Here is a 24,385-nt window from a genome sequence, read left to right on the forward strand (position 1 = left end):
AAAGTAAATGCAAAATTAAATGACGATCAAATAGTGCATATAGCAGCAGGCATAGAGGAAGCAATAGAGAAAAGCTCCATGGAAGACTGGGATTACGAACAGTCGGAACTAATCGTAAGGAAAAAAATTCAGGAGGTTAAAGTAGCAAATCGCTGGAATGTAAAAAGAAGGCCACGGAGCTGGTGGAATAAGGAAATCAGGGAAGCCATTGAACAACAACGGGCAGCTTCAAGAGAACACCGAGAGGCAAAGAAAGCACAAGTATCTCAGGAGGAAATAGACCAAAAATGGGAAATGTTTCGACAATAGAAACTTGATGTACAGGCCCTCGTCCAAAGTAAAATAAAGCAGTCCACTGATCGCCGGATGGTTGAAAGTCTGGCCTGGAGTGGGCACGGGATAGCGGCGACAATGCGTTTGTCGCTCACAAACCTGTTTCTATTCTACATGCAGTTCGTCACTTTGCTGGGCGCATATCTTCCGTCTGAAGCATCAGCAGTTTCGCCGGTAACGCCGCCATCGGCATAGACTTTCGACCATGATAGAGCGTGCTATCTTCCTTAACTGGATTACGGCGTCCCTTCAGTCAGCGGCTAGCCAACGGCATCGTCACCGACAGTCTCATCAGAAGAGTACAAAAGGGCGGCGACTTCCGCCTTCAGTGGGCACGGGATAGCGGCGACAATGCGTTCGTTGCTCACAAACCCGTTTCTATTCTACATGCAGTTCGTCACTTTGCTGGGCGCATATCTCCCGTCCGAAGTATCAGCAGTTTCACCGGTAACACCGCCATCGGCACCGACTTTCGACCATGATGGAGCGTGCTATCTTCCTTACCTGGATTACGGTGTCCCTTCAGTCAGCGGCTGGCCAGCGGCACCGTCACCGGCAGCCTCATCAGAAGAGTACAAAAGGGCGGCGGATCCGACTTCTGTTTTCAGTGGGCACGGGATAGCGGCGACAGTGCGTTCGTCGCTCACAAACCCGTTTCTGTTCTACATGCAGGGTGGTAAAAAACGATCACTTCTTAGCAAGCGATCGAACACTCTCTATTCGCTGCTTATCCCGTGCCCAAGTGTGTTATTCCAATGTTTTTGTGATTGTGTACTAGTGGCAAGGGCATTACTAGTTTGTGGCGATGTCGAGATGAATCCCGGGCCTCTCAATGATTCTAGTGCACAGTATACACAATTTTTGCGGTAATCAGTGACCTGTCGTCTAAAATTGACTTGAGACATGCCGAAGTTATGGGTGCACTAGGTGAACTTAAACAAAAACAAGACGCGCTTGCTCAAACTGTATCTGATTTAACTACCAGGCTAACTAAAGTAGAATCCTTCGTTGATAATTTTGAGAACTCGCCACCTATGGCCGAAATCGAGGAAGCAGTCAAAAATGAGAACAGTGTCCTTGCCTCTCGCCTTGACGACCTTGAGGATCGATCAAGAAGGGACAGCCTGCTCTTTTACGGTATCACTGATAGTCTCACAGAGACTTGGGCTGAGTCTGAAACCTGAGTTCGGGATATACTGTCAGTGCATCTCGATATTTCTATTCCAGACACGGCTGTGTCTAGAGCGCACCGATTCGGGTCGTTTTCTGCGAATAAGACCCGCCCTATAATTGTTATATTCTCGGCATTGTTTAAAGAAAGTATCCTTTCCTTGAGGGCAAAGCTAAAGGGCTCTGGTGTATCTGTAGGCGAGGATTTCTGCAGCTGCCTAAGAAACTTCTAAACTTTGGAAACACCAGCAAACACAATTTTTCACTTCTTTATAACAAACTGATTATTAACAAGAAAACATATGTTTACTGCTCAGCCACCGATAGCATCTGTGAAATGTATCTCCCTTCGCATGTGCCAGCCGCCGTACCTGAGTCTGCTGCCGCCCAGGTGAATGATTCTTCATAGCTATCTGCGGCACACCAAAAAGTCAAAAGCCTGTCAATACTATTCACTAATGCACGAAGTGTTCTCAACAAACGCATAGCTTTATCATCAGCCATTGATTCCGGTTCTGTTGACATTGTTATCATTACGGAAACGTGTTTATCAGCAAAAATAAGCAGCAGTGAAATACTGGATTGCGAAAACACTTACAGTTTATAGCGATATGACCCTGACATTCGATCAGGAGGGGGAGTTCTTATTGGTGTCAAAGATGCTTTTGTTTCGGGCATCATTCTGATTACATCATCATTAGAACTTGTGTGTGTACGTTTTGACATTGCCAACCGCGAGTTTATTTTCTATGCCTGTTATAGACCACCCGCTGCCCCTGTTTCGTTTTGCCATGAACTTCATGATGTGATTATTAACCTTATTGCTAAATACCCCATGTCACCCTTGTTTATACTAGGGGACTTCAATTTTCCTAATATTGTGTGGTCGAAGGATGACGTAGGTGTGAAACAGAGTTGTCCTCAATTTTTTGAATTTTTGAACCTGTGCCGCGATTTTAACCTTATTCAACTTGTACGCTACCCCACACGCACTACACTGACTTCTGCCAGTATCCTGGATCTCATTCTTACCACTGCCCCCAACTCAGTTTCACCTCTAACGTTCCTCCAAGGTGTAAGCGACCATGTAATGATTCATTTCACTCTGAATGCGCATGTTATTACTAAAAAAAGCTCGAAAATGGTACTAGATTATAACAGAGCTGATGCCTCGTCAATAACTGCTGAATTTGAGTCTTTCATTACAAACTACTTAATGAACTTTTCACAACGAATAATTGATGAAAACTGGTCTTTGTACAAAAACAAACCTCTGTCGATAATTGTCCGCTACGTACCTAAAAGAAGAGTGCCTCCTAACCCCCGATCACCATGGTTCAATAATGCGCTAAAGCGCCTGCGCAAAAAAAAAAAAAAAAAAAGAAAAAAAAGAAAACAGGTGTTTCGCCGCGCTAAAGCTACAAATCATCCTGAGCTTTGGTTTCGTTATCACCGCGTTGCTAGTGAATATTGTTCGGTAGTAGCCAGTGCCAAAAAGAAATTCCTAAATACCACTCTACCAACCCACGGAAGGTTTGGTCTATTGTTGCAGGTACTAAAAAGAATGTTCTCCAATTAATTCAGTCAGACGTGCCAGTTCCAACTCACGAGTGCTGCGAAGGAGGAGGAGGAAAAAACATTTATTTAAACCCAATAACTAGGCACTGGTGGTCGTGTCCGTTTCAGGCGGCCTCCTCAGTTCAGGATGTCGGCAGCTGCTGCTATCCTGCGCGCCCGCTCGATCAGCCGTTGCTGATCTTGCAGGTGTGAGCTAGACAGAGCAGCTTTCCAAGAGGAGGCGGTGGGGTGTGGGCGGGAAGCCTTGCGGCTTTGGACATGCCCATATGGAGTGGTATAGTGTTGGTTTGGTGCTGGCATATGATTGGCAGATCGAAGGGTACCGCGAGGCAAAGAAAAGCTGTTTGTGGTAGAGATTCGGGAATGTGTCTGCGAAGTTCTGAATAATACCTTCTCGTCATTTTTTCAGCGATCAGTACAGCCAGATTTACCATTCTTATCGTCTCGAAGTTTTCCGCCTGTAGATCCTATCTTCCTATCTTGCTTGACTAGGTTGGCATCCGCAAACTTATCAGAAATCATAAAATTTCTTCATCCTGTGTTCCCGACTTCATTAATTCAAAAATGCTAAAGTGTACGTGTTTTTTCAAGTGTTATTTTATCAAAGATTTTTGACCAGTCCTTGCAGCTTTGTACCCTGCCCAATGACTGGAAGGTGGAAAGGTGGTTCCTGTTCATAAATCAGGTGACACTCATTCCTCCAATAATTATCGACCAATTTCGTTGACATACATTCCATGTAAGATATTAGAGCACATAATTTATTCACACCTCATTAATTTCCTCGAGACGAATTCCTTCCTTAACAACGCACAGCATGAATTTAGAAAATTCTTTTCCTGCGAAACCCAACTCCTGTCTTTTACTAACAACTTGTTTATTAATGTAGATCAGCAACTTGATACTGACTGTGTATTTCTGGACTTCTCGCGAGCTTTTGATTCTGTTTCTCATGATTTACTTATTTTCAAACTTCCCCTTCTTAATATTGACCCGAACGTATTTGCATGGATTAAGGATTTTCTTTCTAACAGGACCCTGTATGTAACTGCTGTAAAGAAGTTCCGATTAGGTGGGCAGATCGCCGAGAAAAAGGAAGAGGAAGTGATTTTGCGGACCAGCTGACTGCAAGCTAGGCCACCCCCGCTGCGGTCCTGCTCGCTACCAGTGCCCGCTACCAGTGCCTGGATCCCTGCTTAACACTTGGTGGAGGTGCGGGGTACAGCGGAGAAAACTCTACTTCGGCATGAGCGCAATAAATTGCGGCGCGATTGCGACACAAGAAGTCCCACCCTAAAATAATGTCATGAGAGCAGTCACGAAGAACGATAAAACTGATGACGTAGAGAACGTCCTGAATGGTGACTCGAGCCGTGCAGGTACCGAGCGGTTTGATGTGCTCAGCAGTGCCGGTGCGTAAAGAAACCCCAGAATACGGCAGAGCAACTTTTCATAACAAGCGGCACAGTCTAACGTCAATAACCGACACAGCAGCACCAGTATCTACAAGCGCAAGAGTACAAACATTTTCAATGGTAACTTCGATTAAATTGTTCGGTGGCGAAGTAGGACTTTCACTGTTCGACGAAAGCGCAGTTCTTGCCTGCGGAACTGCGTCTAGCGGTTTTCCGGCATTGGCGAGGTAGAACGGTGGCGCATCGGCGACGGAGAGCGACGGCGCGGAGAGGTTGAGTGGTTGTCATGCGAGAAGTGGTCAAAGTGGCACGAGGGCTGAAGGGGCGTGCGGAGAGGGGACGCCGGCTGCGCGTAGGCGTGCAACATGGCCAGGGAGACCACATGCAAAGCAAATCGGCCGATTGTCAGATGTGCGCCAAGGGCGTAGAATAGGTGGCGCACGACGCTGAGTGAAAAATGCCCACTGAGGCGAACCGTACGATGGAAAAGGCGTAGGAGGGGGTGGTCTTGCGGCAACCTCAGCATAAGACAGTGGACTGGGTCCGGGCGTCGGGATAGCGTCGGCATGAATGAGCGGAGCTGTGAGTGGAGCGGCATGAAGAGGTGGTTGTCGAGGGGCCAGAAGTGCTTCGGCAACTTGTTCCTGAATAACCTGGCGTATGTTCGAAGCGAGGTGTGAGCTGGATTGCGGAACGTTTGAAATTAACGATAATTTCGGGAAACTTCTTCCCGTACGAAGTCTTTGATTTCTTGGATAAGTGCGGAGCTGACAGTGCCATCAGACATAGCCGTGATCGTGCCTTCAGGTTGTCGAGGGACGATGCGTTGGCGACGAAGTTCGTCGTAGCTTTGACACATCGTGACAATATCACTTACAGTGCGGGGCTCTTTGGCCATGAGAATGTTGAATACGTCTTCATGGATGCCCATCATGATGTGGTGAATCTTCTGAGCTTCACTCATCAATGCATTTACACGATGGCACAAATCTAAAACGTCTTCGATGTAGCTTGTGAAGGTTTCGCCTGTCTGCTGCACCCGCTCGCGCAAACGGTGTTCTGCGCGAAGCTTGCGAACCGCAGGGCGACCGAAGACATCCACAAAGCGAGATTTGATCGAGGTCCAAGTGGGAATGTCAGCCTCGTGATTTGTGAACCACAACTTTGTGACTTGTGTGAGGTAGAATATCACGTTGTTTAGCTTCAAGATGTCATCCCACTTATTGCGGGTGCTTACGCGTTCATACGACGAAAGCCAGTCCTCCACGTCCTGATCGTCGGTACCGCTGAAGACCGGCGGGTCCCGCTGGCGAAGCACCCCGGAGCATGGAATAGAAGGGGCCGAGGTAGCGGGGCCGGTGGTGTTAGTGCTGAAGTCAGTCATTGAGGTAGGAATTCGGCGGCTGCTGAGCTCCAGGGCGAGGAAATGGAAGAGAAATCCCGCGACCTCCACCAAGTGTTAAGCGGGGATCCAGGCACCATGATGACCAGTTCTTTTCTTTTCCGATGATTGACGCATCGTCCCAAGCCATCTTATGTGCCTGGTGTGAGTGAGTCTTTGGCGAGAGTTCTTCGTACATATGATGTGCAGGTGGCTCACGTTCCCGCGTGCAGACTTCGTCACCAGTTGGTGACCTTCAAAGACGAGATATATAGAGAAAAGTTTCCTGGTGTCATCTATGAAAATACCCTGCGCAGACTGCGATTACTCATATATTGGGGAGAGCGGGAACTTTGGACGGCGATTAAGGGACCACAAGAACGACGTCAGAAACAAGGTCAGTTCTAACGCACTTGCGGAACACTTGGAAGTAACGCAGCATAAGATCGCTTGGGACGATGCGTCAATCATCGGAAAAGAAAAGAACTGGTCATCACGCCAATATCTGGAATCCCTGATGATTCAAACGACGAGACATACGATTAATCGCAACACCGGTAATCTTCCGCTCACGTACGCGAGATGCCTGGGACGATTAGTGCAACGCACTTAAGCTTCGTGCTTTGAACTTTCCATCTAGTGTACGAGGCTTTCGTGTGGAAGCCGAAACGTCGTTTTTTGACAATTGCCTATTTGGTCGGCACCACCTAACCTCGCATGAATTTACCCGACCAGACGAGATTTCGTCAAACTTTAAATTTCATCCATCCATACCTTGTTTTTACAGGAATATTTTACAGGAAATGTTTACGGCAAGTCATAAACTTTTTTTTTTGCTTTCGTTGCATGACCTTTGTGTTTCTTGTACCCTTGCAGTCGGGACTTTTCTAAGCAAAAGTTTGCTGGTATGCTTGGCAAGATTTAAATAATTAAAGCTGTTAGTTAGAATTATTTTTAGCAACCTGTCAAAACATGCACAGGCTGCAACTAAGATATATGAAGAAATATTAATGGCACGCTGAGGAGGACAACTGCATCCCATTTCTGTTTTTGATAAAGCTCGATTCTCTGCCCCCACTTCCCACGAGTGGTTGTGTTTCTGCTAGTCCGGTAGAAAGGATACACTTGTGCTGAGCAAAATTTCTCTCTCCAAATCCAACCGAATCAACATTTAATGGTCAAATACTGTTTGTAAGTTGTTTTGCAGCAGCTGTTGGTAAAGGGCACACTGAGGATAAATTGAAGTTGGCCTGCCTGTTATCACTAGTGCATTTTAATGATGAAGGCACTGCTCTCACTCGAAGATGGAATACAGGTTGTGAATCCCTAAAATCAAGTCGTCCACTTTTAATAATGCTTGTTCGAAAGAAGGCATAAAAACACTGTTAGAGGTGTCAGAGAAAAACAAGGGAAGTGTACATACTGGAGTGGCTGGCTGAGCATGTGGCCATGTGCCAGCAGATGCTTGAATGCGTCAGCTCATTGCCTCTATTACACACAGTATGTTGAATGCAGCATTTAAAAGCACTCAGTGTGAAGCGAGGCATATGGAGGGTTGTTTGATTCTCTGAGTGTTGGTGGTAAAATTGTTCACTATAGTGTGTTAAAATGTGCAAGAGGCCTTGGTATTGTTCACTGTTAAGTCTCCATCTAGCCATCCTGGAAGATTCAAGCTTGCGAGTAGCATTATGGCTTGCAGATTAGTTGCATATTTTTATTTTATGTCATGGGAACTATGAAGTTATCTGTGTGCATATGTGGATGTTGCGGAGCACATACATGAAAGCAGGCAATGGTTTTGGAATGACAGATCGTAGGGCAGTTTTTGTTTAAGGTAACCATTTAAATTTGTGTAGCATGTAGTTTTGACAGAAAAGAGAAGACAGCATGCCAGTTGCGAGTATTAAACCTGCGCATGTGTTGTGTAGTGTTCTGCCAACCAGTCTGAAGTGGCAGCTTTCTTCTGCTTTCGCTGATACTTGTATTGTGTGGTGCAACCATGAGGGTGCTCACCTGTGCCAAACAGAGTAGGGTTGTACGCTCTTAGTGCGAACATGTGAGCAGGTGGCCATGCATTGAAGCAGAGTGGCAGGCCATGTGCTCCCTTTGTGCCATTTGTGGAGGTTGGGTTGGATGGGGTGGGGGACAGTTGTTAGACTGGAAGTCTTGCTTGGATGTGGCGAATGATGTAGAAAGAGGCAGCTGGGTGAAAACTTTCTTCTGTTATTTGTGGCATCAAGATTGCTTGAATTGATGCTTTTGGCTAATAAGAAGAAAATTGAGTGAGTGGCTTTTGGCAGTGAATATGAAAGCAGCCAAGTCCCCTTGGCCACAAGAAGGAAGCAGTTTGGGAATGCTTTCATCAGAGAAAGAAAGTGAAAGGGGGTTTTTACTGTGCTTTAACAGGGATAATAGCCCTGCCGAAGTTTCACGGCGAACCACACAAGAACACAGCCAGTCTCAGTCTCCACAAGCGAGCACGAGCAGCGCAGCGGCACTTCGTCGTCCTTATCCTCGTCTTCGTGATATCCTCGCCTACTTAATCCTCGTCTTCGTATATCCTCGTGTAGTTCACTACAATTTCCCCCAGAGCGAGGAGGAGCCATCCTGGCGACCTATGGTGAGGGCAAGAGGAGCGGATCATAGTACGTTTAGAGGCGGAGTTTCGCGGCCGCGATGACGCATGTCCGAAGAGGTAGTGAGTGGCTCCACGATGTAATTCACAGGGGAGGTTTGACGGACAATGCGGTAGGGGCCGTGATACTCGGTTCGAAATTTTGATGACAATCCCGGTGGGGTGCCGGGAACCCAAAGCCAAACAAGGGATCCTGCAGGAAAAACGTGTGGCGTCTGATCTTTGTCGCGGTGATGCTTTTGGCGGCCTTGAGATTCCGATGTAAAACACCGGGCCAACTGGCGACATTCCTCCGCATGTTTGGCAACGTCTGAAAGGAGAGTACACTCGGAGGAGTCGGGACGATGTGGTAAAATAGTGTCCATCGTGGACGACGCCTCACGCCCATAAAGGAGGAAGAAAGTGCTAAATCCAGTAGTTGACTGCGTGGCGGTGTTATAAGCGTATGTCACGAAAGGAAGGACAGCGTCCCAGTTAGTCTGATCGGCGGCAACGTACATCGTCAGCATATTTCCGAGAGTGCGATTGAAGCGCTCAGTCAACCCGTTTGTTTGAGGGTGGTAGGCTGTTGTGGTCCGATGTATGATGCGACATTCGGCCAGTAGAGATTCAACGACGTTGGAAAGGAAGACGCGTCCTCGATCACTCAGCAGCTCTCGCGGCGTGCCGTGGCGAAGAACAAAATGATGTAGCAAGAACAGGGCAACTTCACGGGCAGTAGCGGCGGGTAAAGCGGTGGTCTCGGCATACCGGGTGAGGTGGTCGATGCCGACGATAATCCACCGGTTCCCAGAAACCGTGCAGGGAAGTTGCCCGTAAAGGTCAACGCCAATGTGGTCAAAAGGGCGGGCCGGGCATGGAAGTGGTTGTAAGGGGCCAGAAGCACGAGGTGTGGATGACTTCCGGCGCTGACAGGCGATGCAGGAGCGGACGTATTTGCGAATATACCCGTACATGCCGCGCCAATAGTAGCGTTGAGAGATCCTTTGAAACGTCTTCACTACACCAGGATGGGCACACTGAGGGTCGGCATGGAAAGAGGTGCAAATTTCATGTCGTAAATGGCGGGGAATGACGAGAAGCCACCGTCGACCATCAGTCATATAATTGTGGCAGTAGAGAAGACCGTCTCGTAGGGCAAAGTGTGGTGCTTGACGGCGTAAAGCCCGAGAAGGCGCAGCAGCGTTAGGAGAAGTGGACACGATCTCGATAAGAGATGCGAGCCACGGGTCTTTTCGCTGCTCCGCAGGCATGTCAGCGATGGTTAGAGAGGAGAGGACGGGATAATAAAATAATCGTCTACATAGTAGATATTTTTGAAAAGAGCAGAGGAATGCACAACATGCACACACACACACGCACGCGCGTGCACACACACACACACACACACACACACACACACACTTGCAACTATATGATACAGGGCTCTTCGTTTCCAATTTTTTGTTTTTAATTGCACCCTGATGAGCTTTAAAGTAGTCCTGTGCCCAGTCTCTGCCTGAAAAGCCCCATTCCCCAAAATGTAGTTTACCAGAGGAAACAGTTTAGAGCACCATGTGGAAGCTAGCAGCCGTTCTCTGCACCCTCCTCTAGACACTGCTGCTGAAAGGCTGGCGTGAATTTCATATGGGAGCAGCTGTTTTATAAGTACCTTTTCATAGTTGTATATGTTTTGATGCAGCAGTTCTATCTAGTTGGATGTGGGAATACTAATGATGTGCATGTTGGTACATACAGTGAAAGAATAGTAAGAAATGGAAAAGGGGGAAAGCAGTTGGGGCGGGTCAGATAACTACAGATTTGTTGAAGGACGGAGGTGATATCGTGCTAGAAAAACTGGCCACTCTGTATATGCAATGCCTGATGACATCGAAAGTACCGGAATCATGGAAGACCGCTAACATTATCTTAATTCATAAGAAAGGGGATGCTAAGGACTTCAAAAATTAGACCAATTAGCTTACTATTCATTACGTACAAGGTATTTACTAAGGTAATCGCTAATATGATCAGGACAACCTTAGACTTTAATCAACCAAAAGATCAGGCAGGATTTCGGAAAGCATGCTCTATCATCTGTCATATCCACACTATCAACCAGGGGATAGAATAGTGCTCGGAATATAACCAGCCCCTATACATAGCAATCATTGACTATGAGAAAGCATTTGACTCTGTCGAAACCTCAGCAGTAATTGCGAGATCAGGGTGTATGTGAGGCATATGCGAAACTACTGGAAGGTATCTATAGTTGCTGCACAGCAACTATAGTTCTGCATAGAGGAAGGGATAAAATTTCAATTAAGAAAGGCGTTAGGGCAAGGAGGCAAGATCTCCCCAGTGCTATTTACAGCTTGCTTAAGGGTGTATTCAGAGATATGGAATGGGAGCAGTTAGGCATCAGGGTTGATGGAGAATAGAGAAAATGCCTTTCAAGCCCTTAACATTCTAAAGATACTCTCAAGAAAACGCTGGGGCTCTGATAGGACTTGCCTTTTGCATATATATCGCTCTGTAGTGCACTCCTGTTTAGATTATGGATGCATTATCTATTGCTAATTTAAACAGCTTGAACAAGAAGACACAGGACAAGAAAAAAAGAAGCCACAGTACAAGCGCTGACTCACAACTCAGCCTAAGCCTTTACTCCAAGGCCCAGACAAAAACAAATATGACGGAAACGAAACAATCACGTGAAACAACCCCTGGGTTCACCTGCTGCACAAAAAGTCACTCAAAAAAGACATCTCTTTGCTTTCACGTGATTGTTTCGTTTTCGTCATATTTGTTTTTGTCTGGGCCTTGGAGTAAAGGCTTAGGCTGAGTTGTAAGTTAGTGCTTGTACTGTGGCTTCCTTTTTTTCTTGTCCTGTGTCTTCTTGTTTGTGCTGTTTAAATTAGCAATGGATGTTTACCAACTCGCCCAACAAAGTATCTTGGTAAGCATTGTCTATGGCTCCACTAGACCATCATATTTAAAAAGACTGGACCCAGTGCATAACTTAGGTCTTCGACTGTCAGCCGGGGCATACAGAACGTCCCCCGTAAGTAGTCTGTATGTAGAAACTGATGAACCGCCCCTTGAAGATTGAAGGATGCTTACCTGCGTGTACATATCAAAAATAAGGTCCCTCCCAAAACACCTCTGTTACACTGTCGTTACAACAGCACCATCCGGAACACTATTCAACAACAAACCTCATGCTGTCAGACCACTAATCCTTCGCTTTGAAGAAATATGCAGAGAATTGAATATATTGGATGCTTTCCCAAATGTTGCACAGACACCTAACCTACTTCCGCCTTGGTACAGCTTTCCCGATGTATGCAACTTCACGCTAACACGCTTTCATAAAAAGCAAACCCCCACGTGAACACATATTGCAGGAGTTTTTCGCAGTAGATGAAACATACAAGCAATATACAGCATTTTATACTGATGGTTCTAAAACAAAAGAATCTGTTGGAAGTGCAGTAGTTCATGACAAATGGGAACAAACAGTACGACTACCTGAATGTTCATCAATTTTCACTGCAGAATGTTATGCAGTCTCTGTAGCGGTTGAAAAAATTATGAAAGAAAACATAAAAAACAGTGTTATTTACTCTGACTCTTTAAGTGTAGTTACAGCACTGCACCACAAAAATGCAACGGAGCCCTTAATGGGAGAGATCATTCACAATGTCGTAAAAGCCAATGAAAAAGGACAGATTATAAAAATGTGCTGGGTCCCCAGCCACGTAGGGATCGGGGGGAATGAAAAAGCGGACGAATGTGCATCACGCGCACATAACACTGAAATAAATCACGTCAACATACCCCGTAAAGACTGCACAAAATTTATAATGACTAAACTAAGAGCTAAAAGGCAGGCTTCATGGGATAATGAAACAAATAACAAGCTACACTTAGTAAAGCCTATAGTTCAAGAATGGAAGTCATCGAGTCATAAAGAGCGCTTTTTTGAAATGATCCTGTGTCTCCTCCGCATTGGACATACACATCTCGCACACAACTTCATACTCCTCCGACAAGAAAAACCTACATATGAGACATGCAATGAACAACTGACAGTAAACCACATTTTAATATCATGCCCAAAATATGAGGAAATCAGGAGGAAACATTTTATGTGTTTTTATAATAAACACATTTCATTTCATCCAAGTCTTTTGCTAGGAAAGAATGCCATTGTCGAAATTTCTTCTATTTTTGATTTTTTAAAAGAAGTAAAGCTAATAAACAAACTCCAAGTTATTTTTCACAAGAATTGCTTTACCCCGAGTTTGGTGCATGATGGCCTTAGTTGCCTATGTGCCATAAAACCCAACACAATACACAGTAATCTGCAATTCGCTAGTGACATTGTCTTGTTAAGTAACTTGGGGAACCAATTGCAACTAATGATTAATGACCTAGACAGGAAAAGTAGAAAGCTAGGCTTGAAAATCAATATGCAGATGACAGGTAATGTTGAACAGCCTGGGAAAGGAACAGCAGCTTAAAATAGGCAGTGAAGCCCTTAAAGTGGTAAGCGAATATGTCTACTTAGAACAGGTAGTAACCGCAGGTCCGGACCACGAAAGGGAATAACTACGGGAATAAGATTGGGGTTGAGCGCATTTAGAAGGTACTTGCACATTAGGACTAGTAGCTTACTGGTATCACTCAAGAGGAAAGTATACAGCAGTAGCATCCTACCGGTACCTGTGGCACTGAAACATGAAGGTTAACGAAAAGGGTTCTACTTAAGTTGTGGACATTGCAGAGGGCCATGGAGTGGAAAATGATAGGTGTAACGTCAAGAGATAGGAGGCGTACAGAGTGTCAAGAGAAATAACTCCAGTTACTGGCATTCTAGTCGAAGTTAAGAAGGAATGGGCAGGACATGTAGTGCAAAAAGAGGATAGCAGATGGTCTCTAACAGCAACCAATTGGATTCCAAGGGAAGGGAAGCGTAGCAGGGGACGGCAGGAAATTAGGTGAGTGGATGAGGTTAATAAGTACTTAGGGGTCAAGTGGATGCAGCTAGCACAAGACAAGACCGGGTTAATTGGAGGAGTAGGGAGAGGCCTTTGCCCTGCAGTGGGTATAGTCCGGCTGATGATGGGGTTACAAAATGGACCAGACGATAATTGTTACTAATTTGGCAACATACCAATTTCTTAAACATTAATTTTCGATATTGCCTTAATAATAAAATGTGGGTGCCTTAACTAGCATAGGGTCATGATAATGATTTTTTGTTTTGATTCCTTCATAACTTGGGCATTCTTTTGTTTGTCAGTACTTGTTATTGTAGGATCCTTTCTTCGTGATTTGAACTTGTTTACATGCTTGCATTTTTCAAATGTGATTCTGCACTAACAAGCCCAAGTTTCCGTCCTTATTTGCCAGATGCCATGCGAGGCCCCTTCGGTCATTGCAGCTAGGGAGAAATGTTTGAAGGAAGGGCAGCTCTGACTTTTTCGGGGTGTATGTCAGTGTTTACTGAAGCAAAAAGTCCATTTATGATGCTGCTGGTTTGATGTGAAGGGCGTGTTGAAAATTCTGTGTAGGTGCACGCAGTTTATACGTAAAATCGGCTGGTGACAGCACTGTTTCGCCTTTTGGCCTTTTCTAGCTCATAAGATCGTCTCTCTGTAGTTAGAATGCTTGGAATATCTTGATGCAGGCCACTTCTGTTTGTCCTCGGAGCCCCCTTTAATGAGGGACAAATGCCTTAGTTTTGGTTTGCATTGTTTATGTGATGACATCACAAATGGTCTGTGCTTCGAGATGGGAATTTTTGTGTGTATTATGCCTTGGCTGAAAAGGAGCACACGCCTGTTAAATGGTATTGTCTGAAAATAGTTTGGTTCATATTCAGCTTGATCATTACAGCAGCATGCCATTCTTGAAAAGCACACATAAGAACAGATTTCACTAAGCATCCTACTTGTTTTATTTGTCACTATAGTCAGAATGTGCTTATTGCATTACAATGGGGATAATGTTACTCATTGTTGACATGTAGAAAAATGCAGCGCTCATCTTACATACATTGAAATAGGAAAAAAGAAAGAACATGTGTTCTGCTGTTAGTAGTGTATTGTTGTATCAGTTACTGCCTGACTTGCAGACAGCTGCGTGACAGAGACTGTCCTGAATCTACCATATTATTACAGATCTAAGCAGCCCCTCTATGTTCTCAAAAATATATTTAGAAAAAGTTCGCACCCCCTTTTTGCAAGCAGGAGCACATATTCAAGGCCGCCACTGTCTCACTTTGCTGTTCAGCCGCAGCTTTCCCGAGGTGGTTGGCGTCCGTCTCTTTATGTATTGCCGTGTTCCGATGCTTAATGACAGACAGCAGCACAGAGCGCCGAAAACCGGCTGAAAGTGACCCCGATAACTGTTATGTGGGCCTGGTATCCAGCAGGTTCTATGATGTCTTGGGCGCGCATTGCTTGGTTTGGTGTCAGTTACGGAAGTCAGAACGCGTTTGTAGAGGGCTGAGTTTAAAGGGCAGCTGAAGAGGTTTCAGAAACAAACTTATGAGGTAAAGGATGCCAAGTCTTCATGCATTGAAATTGACAATGCAGTCGGCAAATAAAATATTGTTTTGGCTTCTTAAAAGTGTACCCCACCTGGCTGGGGCCGCAACCATGGCGTTATGTATAGCGGCACGATGTCTGAGTTGAACAAGCGTTTGCTTCAAGAGAGAGAACCAGTGCCACCAAATCATGAGCAGTTTTTTGACAGCGTCAGACAGCATTTGGGTGAAGCGAGGGGAAATCTAAATGATTGGCAACACACACGCCATTACATGTTTCTGTGCCCTGCTCTGGCGCATTGAGAAGACTTTGATTACACCATTTTAAATGCTAGCGCAAAACCAGTTCACATGCTTTGCCTACAAACTTAGTGCATTTGAATTGTATCTCGTCCAAATGTCAAAAAACCATTTCAGCTTCTCTTTAAGCGAACTGTAATCATGTTTGTCGAAGGCTTGTTTGTTTGTCAAATAAATGGTTATTTCTAACACTCATCTCTTCAAAAGATCAGTGCGAAAAGAGGGGGCATTTGTTTTATCTTTTCAAATCACCATCATGAAAAAAGGGGGCGCTTAGAATCTGTAGCATTATAGAAGGTTGGAATGAGCTTTTATGCAGGCTTTAGCTGTTGGAAATTATACCGCTTACAGATGTTTATTAGCTTAAGAGCTCTCATTTGGATGACAGTTACACTGGTCCTTCTGGTACCTCTTCCAGTCTTCTTGTTTACATGTCTGTAATGCTTGCAAGAATAACGAGAACAGCTTTCCCAAGTCAAATGTCTGGCAAATATTAGTTTGTTTTGAACTGTAGACCGCTGTGCTGTGCTATAGCTTAATTTCTAGGGGATGGAAAAGCACAGAAAAGACGTGGACTAAAATGTCAACTTGACACTTCTATATCGTTTCTGTGCTGTTGTGTTCTCATGAACTGCCTACATGCATATCCATTCATTTTAGGAAACTTTTTATTTCAAGTTATCTCATACCGTCTCCCATGATGGCTCAGTGGCCTTTGCTTTTGGCTGCTGAGCGCTAGGTTGGTTTCACGGCAGCTCCATTTTGCCTCCTCATTTCTATAGAGCCGTAACCATAATGTAAGAGACACCCAAGTGCTGTCTAATTAATTTCAACAAATGGTTGAAATTAATCTAGAGCCCCTCCACAGTGGAATTTCCCATAATCCTTGTGCAGCTTTGGGGGTGTAACCCACCATTGTCATGCCATACCAACCTTTCTCAAATGCTAGAGCAAAGAGAGCTGCATCTACGAAATTTCTGTAACTTGGGAAATGTAGTTAGCTTTTCTAATTGGTTATGAGGGAAGGGGCTGTTATGTGTGACTGTTAATTGCTGCCAGATTAGCTATTACAGCTGGGTTGTATTGATGGTTTCCAGTTTCCAGGATGATTTCCAGTTTCCAGGAAACTGACCCTTGCAACGTTTAATGCTAGAACCCTAGCTAGTGAAGCTAGTTTAGCAGTGCTCTTACAGGAAATAGAAGGTATGAAATGGGATGTCATAGGGCTTAGTGAGGTTAGGAGGCCGAATGAGGCATATACTGTACTGAAGGATGGCCATGTACTGTGTTATCGAGGTTTACCGGAGAGGCGAGAACTAGGAGTAGGTTTCCTTGTCAATAAGTATATAGCGGGTAATATCGATGAATTCTATAGTATTAATGAGAGGGTGGCAGGCATCGTAATTAGGCTTAATAAGCGGTATAAACTGAAGGTTGTACAGGCCTATGCACCTACATGTAGTTATGATGACCAGGCAGTTGAAAGCTTCTACGAAGATGTAGAATCGGCAATGCAAAAAGTAAAGACTCAGTATACTGTACTAATGGGCGACTTCAATGCCAAGGTAGGGAAAAAGCAGGCAGGAGACAACGCAGTAGGTGACTATGGCATTGGTTCTAGGAATAGCAGGGGGGAGTTACTAGTTGAGTTCGCAGAGCGCAATAACTTACGAATCATGAATACCTTCTTCAGCAAACGGAAGAACCGGAAATGGACATGGAAAAGTCCGAACGGGGAGACTAAAAATGAAATCGACTTCATAATGTGTTCAACCCCCGCAATTATGCAAGATGTAGAGGTAATCGGGAAAGTGCGATGCAGTGATCACAGGATGGTGAGGTCCCGAATTAACCTAAATCTGAAGAAGGAATGCAACAGATTAGTAAGAAAGAAACCCATCAACGAATTAGCGGTGAGGGGGAGGGCAGAAGAGTTCAGGATCTCGCTACAGAATAGGTATTCAGCTCTAACCGAGGATGGCGACATTACCCTAGAAGCAAGGAACAATAATTTCAGAGATATCATTACAGAGTGCACGGTAGAAGTAGACGGTAGGATAGTTAGAGAGGATACCGGTAAGCTGTCTAAGGAGACGAAGATTTGATTAAGAAACGCCAGAGAATGAAAGCTTCCAATCCAACAGACCGGATCGAATTGGCCGAGATATCAAAGCTAATCAATAAGCGCAAGGTGGCCGATATAAGGAAGTATAACATGGAGAAAATTGAGCATGCTGTAAAGAACGGGGGAAGCCTTAAAGCGGTAAAGAAGAATTTGGGCATAGGCAAAAACCAGATGTATGCAATAAGGAACAAGGCGGGCAACGTCATCACGAATATGGATAAGATAGTCAAAGTAGCCGAGGAGTTCGATACAAATCTCTAAAGTAGCCAAAGTAGTCAGGGCCGTAATTAGATTGGCGGTAGGGAAAAACAGTCAGACGTTCCACCAGTGACGAAGGACGAGGTCAGGAAAGCATTAGAAACTATGAAAAGGGGGAAAATCAGCGGGAGAGGATCAGATAACTACGGATTTGCTGAAGGACGGGGGGGATATCGTGTTAGAAAAACTGGCCACCTTGTATACGCAGTGCCTGGTGTCATCGACGGTACCGGAAGCATGGAAGAATGCAAACATTATCCTCATTCATAAGAAAGGGGACTCTAAGGACCTTAAAAATTACAGACCAATCAGCTTACTGTCTGTTACGTATAAGGTATTTACTAAGGTAATCGCTAATAGAATCAGGACAACCTTAGACTTCAATCAAGCAAAGGATCAAGCAGGGTTTCGGAAATGGTACTCTACTATCTTTCATATCCATACCATCAATCAGGTGATAGAAAAATGCTTGGAATATAACCAGCCCTTATACATAGCATTCATTGATTACGAAAAAGCATTTGACTCAGTTGAAACCTCGGCGGTGATGCAGGCATTGCGAAATCAGGGGGTAGACGAGCCGTACGTGAAAGTGCTGGAAGATATATACAGTGGCTGCACAGCAACCATAGTTCTGCATAAAGAAAGTAACAAAATTCCCATAAAGAAACGTGTTAGGCAAGGAGACACAATCTCCCCAGTACTATTCACAGCTTGCTTAGAGGAAGTATTCAGAGACTTGGAATGGGAGCAGTTAGGGATAAGGGTAGATGGAGAATACCTCAGTAATCTGCGATTTGCTGATGATATTGCCTTGCTAAGCAACTTGGGAGATGAACTGCAAATAATGATTGATGACCTAGACGGGAAAAGTAGAAAGGTAGGCTTGAAAATCAATATGCAGAAGACTAAGGTAATGTTCAACAGCCTCGGGAAGGAACAGCAGTTTACATTAGGTAGCGAAGTACTGGAAGTAGTAGGCGAATATGTCTACTTAGGACAGGTAGTAACCGCAGATCCGGACCATGAAAAGGAAATAACAAGAAGAATAAGATTGGGATGGAGCGCATTTGGCAAGCACTCGCAGATTATGTCTAGCAGCTTACTGGTATCGCTAAAGAGGAAAGTATATAACAGTTGCATCTTACCTGTACTCACCTATGGCGCTGAAACGTGGAGGCTAACCAAGAGAGTTCTACTTAAGTTGAGGACCACCCAGAGGGCTATGGGACATGTAGTGCGAAGAGAGGATAACCGATGGTCGCTTAGGGTAACAAACTGGATTCCAAGGGAAGGAAAGCGTAGCAGGGGGCGGCAGAAAGTTAGGTGGGCGGATGAGATTAAGCAGTTCGCAGGGGTCAAGTGGATGCAGCTAGGACAGAACCGGGTTAAGTGGAGAAATATGGGAGAGGCCTTCGCCCTGCAGTGGGTATAGTCAGGCTGATGATGATAATGATGATGTATTGATGGTTTACAGGACAGTCTTGCAGGTAACGCATTTACTTCTTGTTCAGTTTCAGGAACATTGATACTGTGAATGCAGTCAAAATGAAAAAAAAAACTCTACAGGGTTTGTATTATGTTTGCTACGAGCTACAGTAATAACTGAAAGGTTCGCGAGATTTGAGAAAAGCATGGGTTCATCCAGTTTCTGGAAAGGAAAAAAAAAAGGTTGATTGATCTTGCGCTGGAAAAATGTTTCCTTGTGCTTCATTTGTTTTGCATCTTCTGGAGTTTCAGGAAACATACTGGCAAAGGGAAATATGGATCTCTCTCAAGGCAAGAAGCTGTGCATTTAATGGCAAGCTAAGGTTTACTTGAATGATGAGGCAATGCATGACTAATAATAATAATAATAATAATAATAATAATAATAATAATAATAATAATAATAATAATGACTAAGGCTTGTATAATATTTTGTTATATATGCATAAAGGTGCCTCTTGAGGAGACAGCTCTGCTTCTTTCACAACTAGGTGGGCTTTGCAGTTCTTGCCGTGCACAAAGGCACAGACAGGCAGAAAAAAAAAAAAGAAAAAACTCGTGCACTGCAGTCTTAAATCTGCGCAATGATAAAGAGGGTTGGATATTGAGTGCAAAGAGGGGTTGCCAGGGTCAGTGCTGCTGTTGTCTGATAAGAAAGCTGACTGGTACTGGTTGTAGGAATGTAGCAGCAACTGCTGTAGTCTTTTTTGGAACTTAACCTCTATTGGCTGTTGTGGTCTCATTTTCTTTTTTTTCTTGACGAGTGTCCTATGATAAAAACAGTACATGTTGGCTTTCAAAGCAGCTAAAATGGGACAAGTTGGTTCAGCTGTAGTACAGAGCTCCCTTTAAGTAAGTTCCAGGGCTTTACATGGTGTTCGTGGAGCACGTTGTCCACTTGTCATTTGCCAGCACCAACAGATGAGCAGATCCTTGCAATTTCGCTGCCTACAAAACTGGACAGGCATTTAGGTTGTTGATGCTCAATACCTCTTGGTGTAGTCCAATGTGCGCTTCATAAAAAAAAAACCTTGCTTGCACTGGGAGCTACAGAAACGAATCATATGAACGTTGCTGCTTTGTTTTGGGCAAGCCTACCATTGTTTACTTGTCAGTAAAATTTGGGTGCGTGTCTTTGACTTCCCTACATTTGTACGTGTTCATAATTGAATTTTGTTCTCTATTTTGACATTGGCAACTGACCTCTAGGTTTTCATGCATGCTTGCAGAAAAGTACATATTTTTTTGTTTTTGTGCATCATCGCTTTCTTATTTCAGTAAAGTAGATGCCTTCTTTTTACTTTTATCTTTCCTTTGACTATTGAATGCTGTTTATTTCAGAGTTACTGCAGCCTTGAAGAAGGCCTTAGGCAGGAGTCGGGCATACAGCATAAGAGAAAAAAAAAAAAAAATTCACAGCAGAAAAAACATCACAAGATGCAAATCAAGCAGATACTAGTCGGACATAATCAGCCTGTTTGTACAGACAGCCTACAACAAAATACTGTGCTGAATGATCTCTGCATGCAGATGCCGTTACTACTAGAGGTGTGCATGGGCCAAAATTTTCAGCCCGAGCGTGGTCCGGGCCCACCTCTGAAAGTGACTGAGCCCAACCCGGCCTGGCCCGGCACTCAGACTTAAGGCCCGGGCCTGCCCATCATGCTATAATTGCAGTTGAAGAGATGAAAAAGAAGTAAATAATTTCAGGATGACAAGTTTATCCAAGATCTTGAAATGTAGAGTTCTGACGTTTCACATTGCAAATTTGCTGATTATACGAGGCACAGCACATAAGTACAATTAAGTTATTGTGCAAAAACAAATTATGCATTGCATTGAGGCATTGGCAGCGCTCCTGGATAATGAACCTGGTAGTGCCAAAGTTTCTTTCGCTGCTACAACTTGTGGCTGGAATGACTTAGAGTGCGCTAGCTCTGAACCTAAACAAATGGTTGATTTTGGGGCAAAGTACTCGGTGAGCTTGCCTAGCGCATCGTGTACCTTTCACCTAAGCGTGCTACCAAAGCGGAGATGCGAAACTAAATAGCCCACAAGTGGCCCCTCTGCTCTTGTTACTGACGGCTACCAAAGACCCTTTCGTGGGAGGAAAGGCAGGTTGACGCCGGGAAAGAACTCGGAACCTATCGCGTGGGGAGGATGCAGGAAAATACTGTACATTCAAGAAGCTTATCGCACTATGGCCGTATTCACGCTTTCGCAAAAGTTGCATGTGTTCGTTATCAGGGTGCCCGGCCCGCCCGAGGCAGATATACTTTAACCCGGGCCTGGCCTGAGCCAGAGGTAGAGGGCTTCCGAGCGGCTCGAGCCCGGCCTGCGAACCGGGCTGAGTAAGGGCTTTCGGGCCGGCTCGGGCTCGTGCACAGCTCTAATTCCTACAGTAAATGCGATAATCAGGCATAAAAAAAGGAAAGTTAGAAGATAAACTAAATAGTGAAGAAAACTGGATACGTGAAACACCCGTACATAGATCTCTGTGATCAAATAGTGGCATCTCGCGTTGTGTGATAAATACTGCAGGGCTTTATATAGGCTGTGTTTAAGCTGTTTTCTATTTCTTGATGAAGCAAATGACTCATACTGAAGCACTATACTTTGGTACACTACTTATTAAGGTCTGTCATCACGTATAGTTGACAGTAATAGTTGTGCATGTGGAGCTCATGCATTTTTGTTCTTTCTGCTTTTTCTTTCTTTGTGGCTTGCATGAATTTTTTCTGCAGCTGTATAACATTGTACAGTTCAGTATAGTACAGAGTCGATCACACTTGTCCAAAGTGTTTGCGCAGTGCCATGCGGCAGAAATAAAGCGAAATTCTGAAGCAGCTACTGGCTTAAACTTGTGAAGTGCTCTAGATAAGTGTAATAGACTCTGTACATACCTGCCAACTTTCTCGATTCGCCTGGGAGACCCCCAATGTTTGACCGAACTTTCTGACTGTACGACCACTGCCCTAAATCTCCCGATAAGTGGCCTCTGTACACATAATAATGGTTTTTGCGAAACTGGCACCGAGAAATCTGCAGCTTCATTTGCAACCACACTAGTACCGTCGGCATAATTGGCTAAGCAGCTGATCAAGGCCAGATCAAGAGCCGAAGCCAAAGTAGCTGCATAAAAAAATGAGATATGCATCGTGCTGATATTTAACCTAGGTAAATACAATACATCATCTGCGACCAAGGTCTGCTAGCCTAGCGTCAGGTGAATCACATCCCTGGAATATATAAGTGTTTACTTCAAGATCTGCGCTCCATGATCCTTAAACAGCTTCATGATGTTGCCATGGCTGGACACCTGGGCGTCTCCCACACATATGACAGCCTGTGCCGATGTTTCTAGTAGCTGGGGCTCTACCACTCCGTCCAGCACTACGTGGCCGCATGTCAACTGTGTCAGCATTGAAAGAAACCACTGTTTTGCTTTCAGGTCACTTGCAACCCATCCCTATACCAACTGACACGTTTTCCCGTGTTGGCGTTCACTGTCTTAAGCCCATCCCAGGCTCCGCCTTGGAGAACAAATGGATCGCCGTTACCACCGATTACGCTAAAAACCGCACCATCCTGACAAGCTGTGCCACAGACATCATCATGGTGCCCCTCATCAACTGACCATGGCCGCTGCTTCCTCTCAAGAGTGCTTAACAAAATTCTCCATTCGTGCTCAGTCTACCACACTGCCTTTAACCCCCTGACCAATGGCCTCACAAAATGTCTAAACCGTACGCTCACAGACATGCTGTCCATGCATGTGTCTGACGACCACAGGGATTGGGACGTTCGTCTACCCTTTGTGACGTATTCTACTGCTGGATACTCTCCATTTTACCTACTATATGGCCGACATCCGTTACTGCCCTTCAACACCTCACCACCCTTGGCTGACGCCACCAGCACTTACGCCAGTGAGGCCGTTGCCCGTCTCATGATGCCTACCGGATTGCTTGTGCCAGGCTCTCTGCATTCCAAGACTCCCATTCTAGTACAACAGTAGCCATTGTGGTGTGCACTACAATCCTGGATCTCTTGTGTTGCAGCGGCTCCCGGGCTGTTGAGTGGGGTTGTGCGAAAAACTTTTGCCTCGTTGCGTAGGCCCTTACTGCGTTTTGCGCCCTATGGCCAATGTCATATACGAAGTCAGTAACAACGACGAGGCTGAGGGTGGACAGATCTGAGCTGCTATCAATCCTAGTTGAGCAAAATACTATCGCTTGTGGATTTTCACTGTAATATATATACATAGGTATCATAAGCAAGGTTTTGACGTTGTGAAGCTACTTTGGGGAGGTTATGAGAGGTGCCCTTATGTAGGGCTCTGGAATAATTCGGACTGCCTGGGGTTCTTTAGCATGCTCTGACACTGCATCTTGCATGCATGCTGCTAGTGCATGTAAAGTGAGGCACCTTAGGTTGGATTGCTATCCGAAGAGCAAAATTTTGGGCACAAGATGTTTTCGAACATCAAAAAGTTAGTGTAATTGCATATTTTTTGTCTATTGCCAGGTTAAATTACTGGCGAAATCCACTGCGAATTGTGGCCAGAAAAGATCACATCTGTTGGAGATGTGCAGATAATAAATTTTTAGGTAGAAAGCAAATAAAAAATAATACAAATTGATTGTAACTACAATATATTTCTAAATTTGTTTCGATGGTTAAAGACAGAGTATTGTAGGGGTGTGTGGGTAATGAAATTTTCGAATACGGACTGAATACAAATAGAAAAGTGCCTTCGAATATTGAATATCTGATAAATGAAAAAAGAAAAGAGAAGGAAAAATGGAAAAATAGCAAACACTTTTTTTTGTTATTTCAGAATTTGCTGCTAATTTAAAATTGAACTAGAATTGCACAGAAGTGTATACCCTACTGAAAAATTTAGTTATAAATTTTATACAGTATTCTGTACACCAGTTTCATACAGGAAGGGCCTGCGTGAAACTCGGTGGAGCTGCCATAATGCTGCTGAATGCAGTGAATTCTCGCTAATTCGGCCTTTAAGGTACTAAAAAAAAATGTTTGAATTACCTGAAAGCTCAACTTATCGAATGGGCCTGAAAAACCTACTGAAAACAGTTTCATCAGAGTAGTTTTATCAAAGATGATGGAGTAAGAACCACTTCTTTGTCTGGAAGGCCTTCTT

General features: G+C 44.5%; 1 protein-coding gene and 1 pseudogene across 7 annotated transcripts in view; both read left to right on the plus strand.

Annotated features, from left to right (window-relative positions):
• The window catches only part of babo (TGF-beta receptor type-1 babo), a 208,220-nt gene that overhangs the window by 79,550 nt on the left and 104,285 nt on the right, over positions 1–24,385 (plus strand). The gene's annotated exons all lie outside the window — the stretch shown is intronic.
• Positions 1,205–11,094, plus strand: LOC146206830 (uncharacterized; annotated as a pseudogene).

Source organism: Amblyomma maculatum, chromosome 1, assembly GCF_055883805.1.
Source record: "Amblyomma maculatum isolate TAMU_Amacu chromosome 1, ASM5588380v1, whole genome shotgun sequence".
Taxonomy (NCBI): domain Eukaryota; kingdom Metazoa; phylum Arthropoda; class Arachnida; order Ixodida; family Ixodidae; genus Amblyomma; species Amblyomma maculatum.